The sequence below is a fragment of the Rhinolophus ferrumequinum genome (genome assembly GCF_004115265.2).
Source record: "Rhinolophus ferrumequinum isolate MPI-CBG mRhiFer1 chromosome 5 unlocalized genomic scaffold, mRhiFer1_v1.p scaffold_110_arrow_ctg1, whole genome shotgun sequence".
In the NCBI taxonomy this organism is placed as follows: Eukaryota; Metazoa; Chordata; class Mammalia; order Chiroptera; family Rhinolophidae; genus Rhinolophus; species Rhinolophus ferrumequinum.
This window is the reverse complement of record NW_022680355.1, coordinates 10553-24264: the sequence shown is the minus strand read 5'-3', so window position 1 is coordinate 24264 and position 13712 is coordinate 10553.

Below are 13712 nucleotides of genomic sequence, written 5' to 3'. Positions count from 1 at the left end.
TCCGCAGGATTCTGCTTCGCTATCTAGACCGCCTGCTCGGGGCTGGCTCCTCCTGCCTGGCCCTTCACACCACCCTGAGGTTAACCCCCCGGGAGCAGAGCAGGGGCAGCTAGCGAGTTAGTAACTGCCCCCAGACTCAATTCCAGAGCGCCCCTCCTGGGTCTGGTAGGGGTGCCTGGGGTGAGTCACACTCCCCTGGGCTTCCTTCTATTTTAAACCATAGTAAGGTAAGATGACCTGAGTATCAGAGAAGCTGGGGAGGGGGTAGGGGATGGGAGGTGGGAGTGGAGGAAGGTCATACGCAATGCAGCCCACGCTGCAGAGTGGGAAGGTTGGGGATGAGTTTCTGGTACAGAAAGTGGTCAAGGGAATTTTCTCTCCACCTACTTGCTCCCAGCAGGAAGGGCCTCTGAGGCATTGAGCACCTCCACCACTTCTTACTACGCAGCTATGTGACCTTGGACAAATTACCGCTCGTGCTGTGCCTCATTCGCTCTCTGTAAAATGGGGGCTGTACTACAGATCCCCAAGAACAAAAAGTTCCGAGAACCAAACCCTTTCTTAATTCACTTAAAGACAAAACCTGACCTAAACTGATGTAAATAAAGCCTTTTACAGTCTTTAGACCACTTGTGATTATTTGTTTCCCTGAAGGCACATTAACTAGTTTGTATGAGAACTGCTTCGGATCCTCTTGGGGAGTTATGTTATATAAATTACAGGCATGTATTACCTTGCTAACATCCAAACAATTCTGAATTCTGAATCAGAGCTTGCTGCAAAGGCTTGAAATCTACAGCACCTACTGCCTCATGTCCTGGTGAGGGTTAAAGGAAGAATGCATGTAAAATGCTCAGAACAATGCCTGGTGCATAGTGTTAATTGTATTGTTAAATTGCTAGTGTTAGAGCCAGCTCTGCTTCTCAGCCTGAATAGTCCAGGCAGTATCTCCTTCCTCTTTCACACTTCCACGAGTAGATGGTCTCTAAGTGCCCCTAAGAAAACTGAAACTGTAACTTGCTTATACTGATGTGGTTTTCTGGTAGCGTATTTTGGGAGATACTCGTTCATTTATGTAAATGATCTCTGTGCTCCTCCCCACCCGCTAGCTCCTTCTGTTTGAAGAAGGCAGCTAATCCCTGTGTTTCCTACTTCAAGGGCATTTGCAGGATCCTTTTAGTCTTTTGAGAGAGCTCATTCTCACTAAACACTGTATATATCCCAGGTGTCCTGGTGGGGAAAAGGGAGATAGGATGGATGGGGTAGGGGGCTTTTACAGCAGTTGAAGAATGACTGCTCTAGAGTGGAAGGGGTGGGGATTGGTGGTCTCCTGAGCTCCTGCAGCACCAGGCAAGCTCTTGGTGTCACACAGCATTGTGATGCATTTATTAGACCTTGGGAACCCGGTCCCACAGTTTTGGCAGATTCTGGAATCCACACTTGTCACTGGAAATAATAGAGCAACCTGCCTTCTCCTTAGACGAACCCATGTGTTGGATGATGAGGGTATCAGCAGCAAGATTAATGGGCTGAAGAACAAGTGGTCCTGATTCCAATGGTACCGAAAGCCCTTCTAGATTTTTGCACGACCCTAGAGGAGAGCCTCCACTCCAGGCTGCAGTGATGCCTGACAGCGGATCTCCCTACATTACTACTGGCACGGGCTGAGTGGAAAGTAAAGATATATAATATTTTATGTACATCTGAGGTAGTAAACTAATATTCATACTTGGGACACCCGATCCAAAAGATCTACCTAGACCATGATTTTATTATATATATATATATATATATATATATATATATATATATATATATATATATATATATATAATATGTCTGGAAAAGGGAAACAGAGAGACAGAAAGCAGACCTGGGCTTGCCTGGTGCTGGGAGTAGCTTTGACTGCAAACAAGCTCGAGGGAATTTTTGGGGTGATGAAAATATTCTAAAACTGGATTGTAATGATTGCACAACTATTAGTGTAATTAAAATCACTGAGTTTACAGTTATAATGGATGAATTTTGTGGCATGTAAATTATACTTCAGTCGAGTTGCAAAAACACCAAAAAGAACATTAGAGCCTGAAGTAAATAATCATATCGTCCCAGAAAGGATATGTCCCTTCTCCTGTTGGGCCAACATCTACTCAGTAGCTGAGCTGGTCTGGGCCTCCTTTGAGCTTTAGATTCAGTTCACCATTGACTCCAAATATTCTGAGGATGGGTTCCTTGAAAAGTTCAACACAATTACCACATGACCCAGCAATCCCACTTCCAGATATACACCTGAATGAATTGGAAAGAGGGACTCAGACAATTACGTGTATAATCTCTAATAGGTCGCTTTCCTCTTACTGATATGCAGCATCTGCCTGTACAGTATGAGGAGTGAGGTGTATAGTCGAGGCTTCCATCAGAAAGAGGCTCTGGGAGTAGACTCTCAACTTCTGCCAATTTGCAACAGACTCAGCCAAGTATCTTGAATCCCAGGGAAAATGGCGCTGCTTTATGAAACCCCAGAGTGAGTGTGTGTGTGTGTGTGTGTGTGTGTGTGTGTGTGTGTGTTCCTTGTTCCTCTCCTTCATCCTATGTCCCTAAATCGTGAAACAATAAACTCACTGGGAAGGAGTTGGGTGTTTATCCTTTAGGGGATTGTTGGTCCTCTGTGAATATTAAATAAGAATACCATAGTAATAATACTACTTATTAATGGCTTCCTACTCCTTTCCCATTGCGTATACAGAGAAGCTATCTTAGTGCCTGCCACATTTGCTATCAAATCAAGGAAGAGCATGGAGTAAACATTAAATCTTTTTTTCTCTGTTTTGCTGTAAAACTGTTAAGAGTTCTTGGAGCAAAATTTTCTGTTAAAGTCTTAATTAGCCAGAGCCAGTGATTTGGAAAAATAATCATGATATCACAATTCTTTGTCATGGTCTGAAAAGTATTGTCATTATCTTCTATGTATGCTTGAGGAGTGAGAAATAGTCTCAGTACTTCATTTTCTGCATGGGTTCTTGCTTCTGATTAAATAATTCACCTGTCAGTGTTGACACACATGTGATTTGTCTGTTTTCCATCTCATTTATTTTTTCCACAATGAGATATCTCTCTTCTCAGAAGTCCCTGGTGGAGTGGGGGACACAGGCTGGGTGTCAGGCTACCTGGGTCCAGCCTGAGACTCAGGAAGGGGCAGATACCCTGGGACTTACCTCTCTATCAGGGAGGTAAAGAGGCCAGGACAGGTGAACTCTTAGCTTCCCTCTAGCTCTGAAAGAAATGTGAATTCCTTTTGGTTCATTGTATTTGGTGTCCTATTTTAGTAGACACCAAATTAACTTAATTTTAGTTTAGGCTTTTTGTTTATATTAATCAGAGAAACAGAACTACCGTGTTTCCCTGAAAATAAGACCTAGCTGGTCAATCAGTGATAATGCGTCTTTTGGAGTAAAAATTAATATAAGGTCCAGTCTTATATTATATTATGTTAGATAAGACCTGGTCTTATAGTATAGTAAAATAAGACCGGGTCTTATGTTAATTTTTGCTCCAAAAGACGCATTAGAGCTGATTGTCCGGCTAGGTCTTATTTTCGGGGAAACACGGTAATAGAATGTAATATATTCATTTTCTGGGACAGATATCTACACCGTGTAAGCATGTCTGACTCTATATGAGATAGAAACCCTAAGAATGTTAGGATGGGTGGTTGATAATTAGAGGATTGGGTGTTTGAATACTAAAGAAATGCCATTTTTTATACCTCAAAATGGTGAAATGGGATGCATCACTTATAGATATATACCGTTGAATTATTTTATTGACCCTCTCTGCTGCATTTGACACCTGTGATCACATGCTCTGTGCTTTTCCTGCTGCTCCGAATGCCCTAAGAGCTCCCTCATAGCTGACATCTTTGTGTTCCTGATATTCCCCCTCAGCACCCTTCAATGCTTAATGCTTCTACGCTCTCCTTCCCCACCCTGGACAATCTCACTCACCCTCATGGCCTTGCACATACCCTCCTCCAAGCTTCAGACGTCTGCAATCAGTTGCTTGCTGGAATCTCAAAATCAACGTGTTACAACCGCCAAATTCATTATCTTGGCCAAACTGTCTTCTCCTCGCTATTCTCCATCGCAACTCATGTCATTGACATTCACCCATTTGTGTACATTAGAAATTTGGATGCACCTCTGACTCTTCCCCCATATTGAATTAATCATCAAGGCTTGCCCCTTTTTACTTCTTAAGCTTTTCTGGAATCTATTAGCATCTCTACTTCCATCAGTGATGTGCTGGTAAATGTTTAACCACCTGCTCTGGAGGGAAGCCTTGCTTTATAGCAATTATTAATTTCTGTAGAGCAAATATTCCTACTGTGGATGATTTCAAGCTATCAAAGTTTTCACAGTCTCTCCCCCAAATTCCTGAAAACTTAATTGTGTTCTGTGAGGTGATAAAAGCCAGCTCCCACGCGCACTTGCCCCAGCCCTCATTGATGCTTTCTCAACCTGTGCGTCTTGCTCCAACCTTCTTTTGCCTCAGCCATTCCATAGCCAGATGCCAAAGAGGTCTGCTCCAAACTGACATCTGACCATGCTGGTCCCCTGCTGAAATGACATTGGGAGATTCAGTCCACATGTCCTACCAGCTTACACATTCATGTCTGCCTCACCAGTGTCATTTCCAGCCACCTTGCAGCGTTGTCCCTGTCCCCACTGTGTGTATGTCTTCCCTTGCTATCCTTCTCATGCTGTCTGCGCACTCCCATTCCCTTCCTCTTTTCCTGGCTTCTATCCTTTTCTTCTTTGAGGCTCAGCTCAGCTGAAACCTCCTCCAGCCATTCTTCAGATTGGGTTGGGTGCCCCATCCCTGTGTGTCTATAATAACCTTAGCAGGCATTGATTGCTGCGCTTACAACCTTGCACCCATGGGGTTTTGTTTTGTTTGTTTGTTTTGATCTTTTTTCTTTCTAGTCTGTAAGCGTCTTAGAGAGAAATCATGTATTGAGATTCTCACCCCCACCTCTGCCCCAGCTTTATAGCTACAGAGCATAGAACAGTGGCTCTCTCATTGAAATCAATCAATAAATGCTTCTAAATTATCAAGTGTGTGTGTGTGTGTGTGTGTGTGTGTGTGTGCGCGCGCGCACGTGTGTTGGGGATGTGGTGGAGGTTAACAGTTGTCCAATTATCTATTGCTGTATAACAACCACCCTCCCAACCACACAATTTTTGGCTTAAAACTGTTAAAATAAAAAGTAAACAGAGACCAGCCTTGAAAATTCCCTGAGCAGACAAAATTAGTTTAGTCATACCAGCAAAGCTTAATTTAGCTGATTTTGCAAGTCTAACTTGACCTGGTTCATTTCTTGCTTATGCCTCTGGAAATCAGAAGCAAACCTTGAACTCTTTCCCAAGGTTGATATGAGGTAACCGCTGACCAATTTCCCTGTCATTTAAGAACATTGTAATATAATAACCAATCCCTGTGAAGAACAAACAGTCACTGCTTTCTCACTCTATAAGCTGTGAGATTTATAACAATATTCCATGTTTGGTTTTGAAATGTTCTTACTTTGCAAACCATCTTTTGGCGTGAACCCAATAACCTTTTACTAATCGCTACTTTGGTGATTTGTTGATTTTACTTCTGTTATTTCTGAACTTTTGACAAAACAGTAACAATTATTTTGCTCATGAATCTGGGAGTTAGTGGGGCTCTGCTTGACAGTTCTTGACTGAATTCCTTCGGCAGTCAGATGGTAGGTAAAGCTGGGGGCATCTCAAAGCCTGGGAAGACTCAAAGGGCTGGGGCTCCGTGGGACTCTTCCCCCCGCTGCATACCTCCCACTCCACGCACATGGCTGCTTCAGGGCAGCTAGACTTCTTCCATATGATCTAAAGTGGACTTCCTCTACCCTGCCCCCCCCCATTATGACTGTCATCTATTCAGTTTTGGGAGGGTACAGCCCCCAGACTCCAAGATGGTTTTGAGGTGTGGGTTTTCCTCTTTCAGTGTCTCTTTGACTAAGTTTCGGGTCAGTTGCTCCGTTGTGTTTCCCTCAGGACCTGAGGCTGAAAACTCTTTCCCAGGTGTTTTGGCAGCTGACTGTTTGTCTCCCCAACATCACAAAAATGGTCCATGGGAAGCCTGGGAGTTGAGAGAAAGCTTTGGGAGATCTGACTGACAGATTTTAGGTCAAGAAAAAATAAAATTCATGAGTTTTTTGGGGGTCAGGGAAACCTGTTTTCTTTCCCAGTTCTTCTAGGTCCAGATCTCTGACATTTGAATGGGTTCCTCTTTTACTTTCCCTCATTTGTCACAGATAACATCTTAATCAGTAATTTGCAACAATAGAGTAATTTTTTTGCATACTATTTCGTGCAATAGATGATTTTTGTAAAAAGACAAGCTTTTTGATGATAAGCCATAAAAATGATCTTTAAGAGTTTGGCAACTAAGCAGGAAAGACAACCGGCAGTCTCAAGACTTGGGCTCAGATCCTCTCTCCATCATTTAATAGTTACTTCACTTCTCTGAGTATCGGTGTCCTCATCTGAAAAACGGATAACACTTGCCTTACTTGCTTTCTAAAATCATAAGGATCAAGGTTGGTGGAAGCTCAGATGTTGCACCTGCCTGAGAGTCTGGACAGTGGGTGGGGGAAGCGCTTAGAGGGGGATCCATGGTTTCTGCCAGCGCTTCTGCTGTGGGGAGGCTGCCCCTCTGGCTCTCGCTCTGCAGCCAGATGATTTGCTTCCTCTTTGTGTGTCCCTGGCACCTTTTGAGCTGCTGCCCCAGAGCTGGAACTCAGAGTGAGTGAGTCAGTCAGCAAAATGCTCTTCCCCACTTCTCCTGCCTGGCCCACACTGACTCATCTATCCAGTCTCAGATGAAACATCATTTCCTTAAGAAAGCCTTCCTTGGGGCTGCCGGTTAGCTCAGTTGGTTAGAGCGCAGTGCGCTTGACAGCAAAGTTGCCCGCTGGATCCCCACATGGGCCACTGTGAGCTGCGCCCTCCACAACTGGATTGAAACAACTACTTGACTTGGAGCTTGGCTTGGAGCTTGGTCCTGGAAAAACACACTTAAAATAAATAAAAGTTAAAAGAAAGAAAGAAAGCCTTCCTTGAGCACACCCCACCAGGCCCCAGTCTCCTGGACTATGGTTAGGAAATAGATAGCAGATATTAGGATAAAAAAAGCTTTAAAAATTAAGAATCTAATCAAGGCTGAAGAAGTTAGCTACAACCTCAGTGAAGATTACAGATTTCTCTGAGCAGATGGAAGAAGTCAGAAATGGCATCCCTTCAACTCAGAAAAGCTCAACCGTATAAAGAACTCAGACATGGTATAGTAACTGTGAAAAGGGCTCATTCTTAAATTCTAAAATTGAAGATACTAGAATGTTTCAACTTAAATACATTTACAATTATGATTTTAGATGGGAATTATAAGGCTGACTTGTTGGTCCAATTAGGCAAATTTTCTTAAACATTGCAAGTACATAAATACCAAATATGCACAGACTCCTTAATGTAAAAAAAAAAAAAAAGTCAAAACACATAGCTCTTAAAGATTTAATGTATGCTTTAATTCTAAATCTTCCTGGGGTTAAAAGAAGCTTCTTCTGTAGTAGGCAGAATTCTAAGATGACTCCCATCCCTTGCGTATGGGTGGAACTTGGAAATATGATGAGATGTTATTCCCATGACTAGATTACTAACCAGTTGACTTTGAGCTAATCAAAACAGACTCCTGGAAGGGCCTGCCTTAACCAGGCAAGCCTTTATAGGGTGAAACATCGGAGTAATGTGCTCCTGCTGAGTTTGAAGATGTAGCTGACCCCTGGCCAACAGACAGAAAAAACACTGGGACCTCAGCCCTACAACCACAAGGAATTCAATTATGCCAACAACCAGTGAACTTGGAAGAGGATCTTTAGATGAGAACCACAGCCCCAGATTTCAGCCTGATGACACCCTGATCTTACCTATGCCTGAACTCCTAATCCACAGAAACTGTGCAATAGAAAACTAATATTTCCTCTGTGGTGGGCTGAATTGTGTCCCTTCACCCAAATATATTGAAACATTAACCCCGCATGACCTTATTTGGAAATAGGGTCTTCGCAGATGTAATCAAGTTAAGAGGAGGTCATGCCGAATAAGATTGGGCCCTAAATCTGATGACTGACATCCTTATAAGGAGAGGGAGATTTGGGGACACACTTGCACATACACAGGGAAGGTGGTCAAGTGACGATGTAGGTGGAAACTGGAGTGATGTAGCTAAAACCCAGGGAATAGTAAGGCATGGATGCAGACATCAGAGCTGAATCCTAGACAGTCGCACTAGCTGGGCTTTTGGGACACTCATCTCTCCTGGTTCTCCTCCTGCCACTTTCAGTGGCCCCTCCTACTCAGTGGCCTTGCCGGCACTCCTCCTATTGACCTCTAATGGCTGGAGTCCTCAGGCTCCGTCCGGGCTCCAGCCCCTGAGTCTCTCGCCAGGTGATCTTGTCTTTAAATCCCATCGATGCGTTGACTACACCAAACTTGACATCCCCATGTCAGGCGCCTTCTTTGAGTTTCCTTCTGGAATGTACAAAAGCAGGTCTGATGGCGTCCCCGTCCAGCAATGCCCAGGATGCCACCCGACCCCACCCACCTTCATTCTTTATTTGACTTCCTTCAGATCTCAGCGAGCTTACATTTAACCTTCTCTGACCAACATAGCATTGGATCCATGCCACTTCATCCTGCTCATTTCCTGCACAGCATTTTTTAATTCCCTACAATGTTATTCATTTCTTGTTCACTTGATTATTATTGGTTACACTTTCTAGAATTTTAGCTCCATGAGGAGATCATGTCTCTCATTTACTTTTCTGGGCCCAGAGCCATGCAAAGTGACTGACCAAAAGCAGCTGCTCAGCAATACCTGATGAACAAATGAAAGGTTGTCCTGAGCAGGTCACCTAACCTTGCTGAGGTAATTCCATCTATTCTATAATATTAAGAGGATTCTATGGGATATAAGTTGGTATACTTGGAAGAGCCCAGTCTGTTACCTGGCACATAGCAGGTGTTTATTAAAAGTTAGTAAATGTAAATTAAATGTTATTTCCTTCCCCTTTTTCTGGGCCATACATAATAAGCTTATAACATGCACCTAAAAGCCCTTCATTAAATCTGGTGTGATGCACATCACATAGTTCTAAACGAAGTGTACTTATTACCTAGTATACAGATGCACTGGGCTGTATTCTCAGAGACAATGATTCAAAATGTTGTGTATCCTGCTGTATGTCAAAGTTTGAGATCCAGTTATATAGAGTATACATTAAAGTGCGGTACTGGGTATATTAGTCAAAGTTCTCCCAAAGGGAAAAAGACAATAGAAGATTATCTATCTATCTATCTATCTATCTATCTATCTATCTATCTATCTATCTATCATCAGTAGGGTATGCTGGCACGCTGGACATTAAGGTAAGACTTGATGTTGCAGTCTTGAGTCTGAATCACACAGGGAGCAGGCTGGAAACACAGACCGGATTTTATGCTTCAGTCTTGAAGAAAATTCCTTCCATTTTCGGGAACTTCAGTCTTTGCTCTTAGGGCCTTCACCTGATTGGACGAGGCCCACCACATTATGAAGGGTAGTAAGCTTTACTCAAAGGTACTGATTTAAATATTAATCATATCTAAAATATACCTTCACAAAAACATCCAGATTGGTGTGTGACCATACAACTTGGCATTCTGTCTTCGCCAAATTAATCACGACACTGGGCAAATATTTTAATGATCAATTTTAAGAAAAATGTTGAAATAGTCTAATATTTCTTCAGTTTTAGCCTAAGTTTCATGGAGAACTTATAATACAAAATCCTTATTCCTTCCTGCAGGAGTTTGTTATTGATTTTTCTTTTCAGTGTTTTCCCCATTAGTCTAAACAGATTCAATACTTTGGAGGTGGGAAAAGGGTTCTTAGTTAGGAATTTATTTATCATTACTCACCCAGACTGGCAAGTCTAGAAGTCTCTCTCCTTAAAATAAATACATCTGTGTGTCATATACCCCACTTCAAATATTGTTTATTATTTCATTCAAAAAGCCACAAAAACAAAACAAACAAAACAAACAAATTCCAGACCACTAGTCACTATGTGGGATGCTAGTTACAATGACAAAATGTGGCTTTGGTTTTCTAATTGTTTTTTGCTGTTTGTCACAGGTCCCCTTAAATCTCATGACTTGATTTGACTAGATAAAACAGGCACTTTATGAAACTGCAAAGGAAATGGAAAGGAAGTAGCAGGAAAGACCCCTTAGCTTCTGAGATACTCATTAGAAGTTGGGAGAGATTTGTTATGAAGTGATAGAAAGCATTTTCCCAGCAGGAAACAATTTGTTCAGAATAGTTCCAGGTACGCAGTGGGCCTCCTGATGCTCATTAAGTCTCATCTGATTTTCTCAGCCTGTGACTTTTTGTGTCCAGTAGAAGGTGCCAAAGGAACACACTCATTGGCTGAGACTCTTTCTTTTGCTCCATTTTTGTGTGACATGTGGATCAGAATAAGAAGTGGACAAGAAAATAGTTGCTTCTCCTGGCACGTGGTATATTGTAGAATAATGGAAAGGTAGGTCAAACCCAGACTTCCCAGTAAAACGGCACCTAGACACCGAGTTAGCATGGGAAATTGTGTGTGTTTGTGTGTGTGTGTGTGTGAGTGTGTGTGTGAGTGTGTGAGTGTGTGAGTGTGTGTGTGTGTGTGCTTGCACAGTTTTGAAATTAAACAGCAAAGAACGGAAGTGATGAAAAATTCTTCAAGAAAAGGCGATCAGAAAGTATTCTAGAAAAACCTATGAAGATAATTAAAACGTTGGAGAAGATGATAGAGAGAAGGAGAGCTCAAGTGAACATGAGACTTGGAACTTGGATTAAAAATATTAATGTGAGGAACTCCAGAAGAAGGGGTCCTATTCCTCTATTTCTTGTAGTCCTCATAATAGTGAATGGAATTTCAATGGATACCATACAAGTGGAGGATGAAGGAAAAACACACAAATCATTTAGAACCAATTCAGTGGAATTCTTTGTGTCAAGGGACTCAAAAGTCTAGTGCTCACAAACTACATGTAGTACCTGTTGGGGAAGGTGAAGTCAAAGCTTCAGGTACTCACAGAGGAAGCACCCTACTGTGGAAAAGGAGACAAGGAAAAAGCAAAGTTGAGTTGGAATGGTAGACCTACTGGGTTCACTTGCTGTTTGTTACACTTTTAGAACCTCCCATTAAAAGAACCGATAAGGTGGACGATGCCAAGAGAGATTTTCTGCCACTGCAGTTGAAGGATTTCTTGCTCAGTTTAGAAGCTGCTTCCAGAGCGTGACCATCGACATAGTTTGGAAAAAGTTCCCTGTGTCCTATGCCACCCATCCAGAGACATTTCAAAAAGGAGCACAAAGGAGAGCACTAATGAGATATTCTCATGAGCACACACAGGTGACCACTGAAGACAAGACTAAGAAGCTACCATGGTTTGTTCCTGAGAATGTTGCTTCTCTCAGGGTTCTCTGCAAGTTATAAAAGTCCTAAGTGAACTAATGCTACAGGAAGAATAGGTAATGCATAACAATATACAAATATTATAGGCTTTGCAATTTACTTCAATTCCAAGTAACTTCCAACATTGGGTGCCAAAAAACTAGAAGTTCCTTTCTTCCAGGAGTCTTGATTTCTTACTCAAAGAGTATGCCATCCAGGTTGTTAAAAGTTCGAGCTGAATTATAAAATCTATGGAAGGGAGTGGTGCTTAGTCCACGTTATTCCAATTAATCATTCAAAAAAGATCTCCTAAACATACTCTGATAAACCAGTGGCTCTTAAATTTGTGTGCTAAAGAATTGTTACCAGGAATGACATTGTACCTCATCTTCTGCTGGGCTAGTAAGGTATTTGTAGTCCTGACAAATAGGATGTGTGCTCGGATAAGCAGGCTGTCCTCCTCCTTTCTCTGACTTTTAACAACATATCTCTTTGATTTAGAGGTATGTGTAAGCCTGGAATCCTGCTAGACAGCTGCAAGAAGTCTTGATCCAAGTAGGAGCTGCAGCAAGGGGCTTTCTAACTGGGGCTAAGTCTCTCTTTCTCCTGCTCATCACTGTCTACCTACCTACCCCATCAGAATCACCTGAGGTTCTGGTTAAGATGCGGATTCCTCAGCCGAAACTTCACACTGTCTGAGCAGAGATTGGGGGGTAGAGCCTAGGAATTTGCATTTTAAACAATCATTTCAGATGACTTCAATGCAGAAGAGCGAAGGACCTCTTTTAGAGAAATATTGCCCTAAGCAAAGGCAGATTGGTCAATCAGAGAGGACTTCAAGCTCACTTCTCCATTCATTCATTCATTCATTTTTTCATTCATTTATTCATTTACTCACTCCCTCTCTCCTGAACACATTAATTCAACAAACATTTCTGGTGCCTTAACAGTGTACTTGGCGATGTGGGACATAGTGAATATAAAGAGACTCAGTTCTTGCCCGAAAGGAACTTGTATCTAAAGCCTGAGATATATGTAATATATATCTCTCATTTATGTCCATTCATATATATATATGTATGTATATATACATGAGGTGAGATCAAAACATTTGGTGAATGTTTAAATTAAAAAAATGTATTAAGTAAAAGACACATTGACATTAATCCCTCACAAAATACTCCCTTCTCACTTTGAACACACTTATCCTAGCATTCTTGCCACTTTCTGAAGCAGTTCTGGAAGTGCTTTTTCACGAGTGTCTTTAGTTACGGTGTCCTGGCTGCCTCCATGTCCTGAATCATTTTGACTTTGGGGACGAGCCAGAAGTCACATGGTGCCAGATCCGGTGAATTAGGTGAATGAGGACACACCATAATGTTTTTATTTGACAGAAATTGCCATATATCAGAAGCAATGTGTGACACGGAGCGTTATCATGATGGAGGATGATTTATGGCACACTTTAAAGCATACCTTCTCGTCTCAATTGTAGCTCACACCTGAATGACTGCACTGAACAAGTTGAAACTTGTCACTGTTACTAAGGTTCGACGCGTCGCTTCCCATATTGAACGTCTCTGCCTTTCCGTTGGATGGCACTCAGCAGCACCACTCATTCTCTCTCTCTCTCTCTATATATATATATATACATATATATAAATATATAATATAATAAATATATATATAAAAATATATATACATATATTATATTATATATAATATATGTATATATATTATACACTCACACACACAGGAGTGCCACAAAAATGTATACACATTTTAAGAGATGTTATATATGCTCAAGCAGTAGTTTGCCGTCATCAGAAGTGTATGGATGCTGATGGTAACCACTTTGAGCACCTCTTGTAATTGCAGAAGTCAAATGTGACTTGCCATTCCTCTTTTGTTATTGGTATATATTGAGTATTACATTTTTAATAGTTTTTCCTTTCTTAAAATATGTATACATTTTTTGCCATATATCTACATCTCTATATATAGTTATATGCCATATGTGTGTGTGTGTGTGTGTGTATACACACACACACACACACACACACACACACATATATACACGTATTCACAGGATGTACAGTACAACATAGGGAATATAGCCAATGGCACTGTAATAGCTCTGTATGGTGTC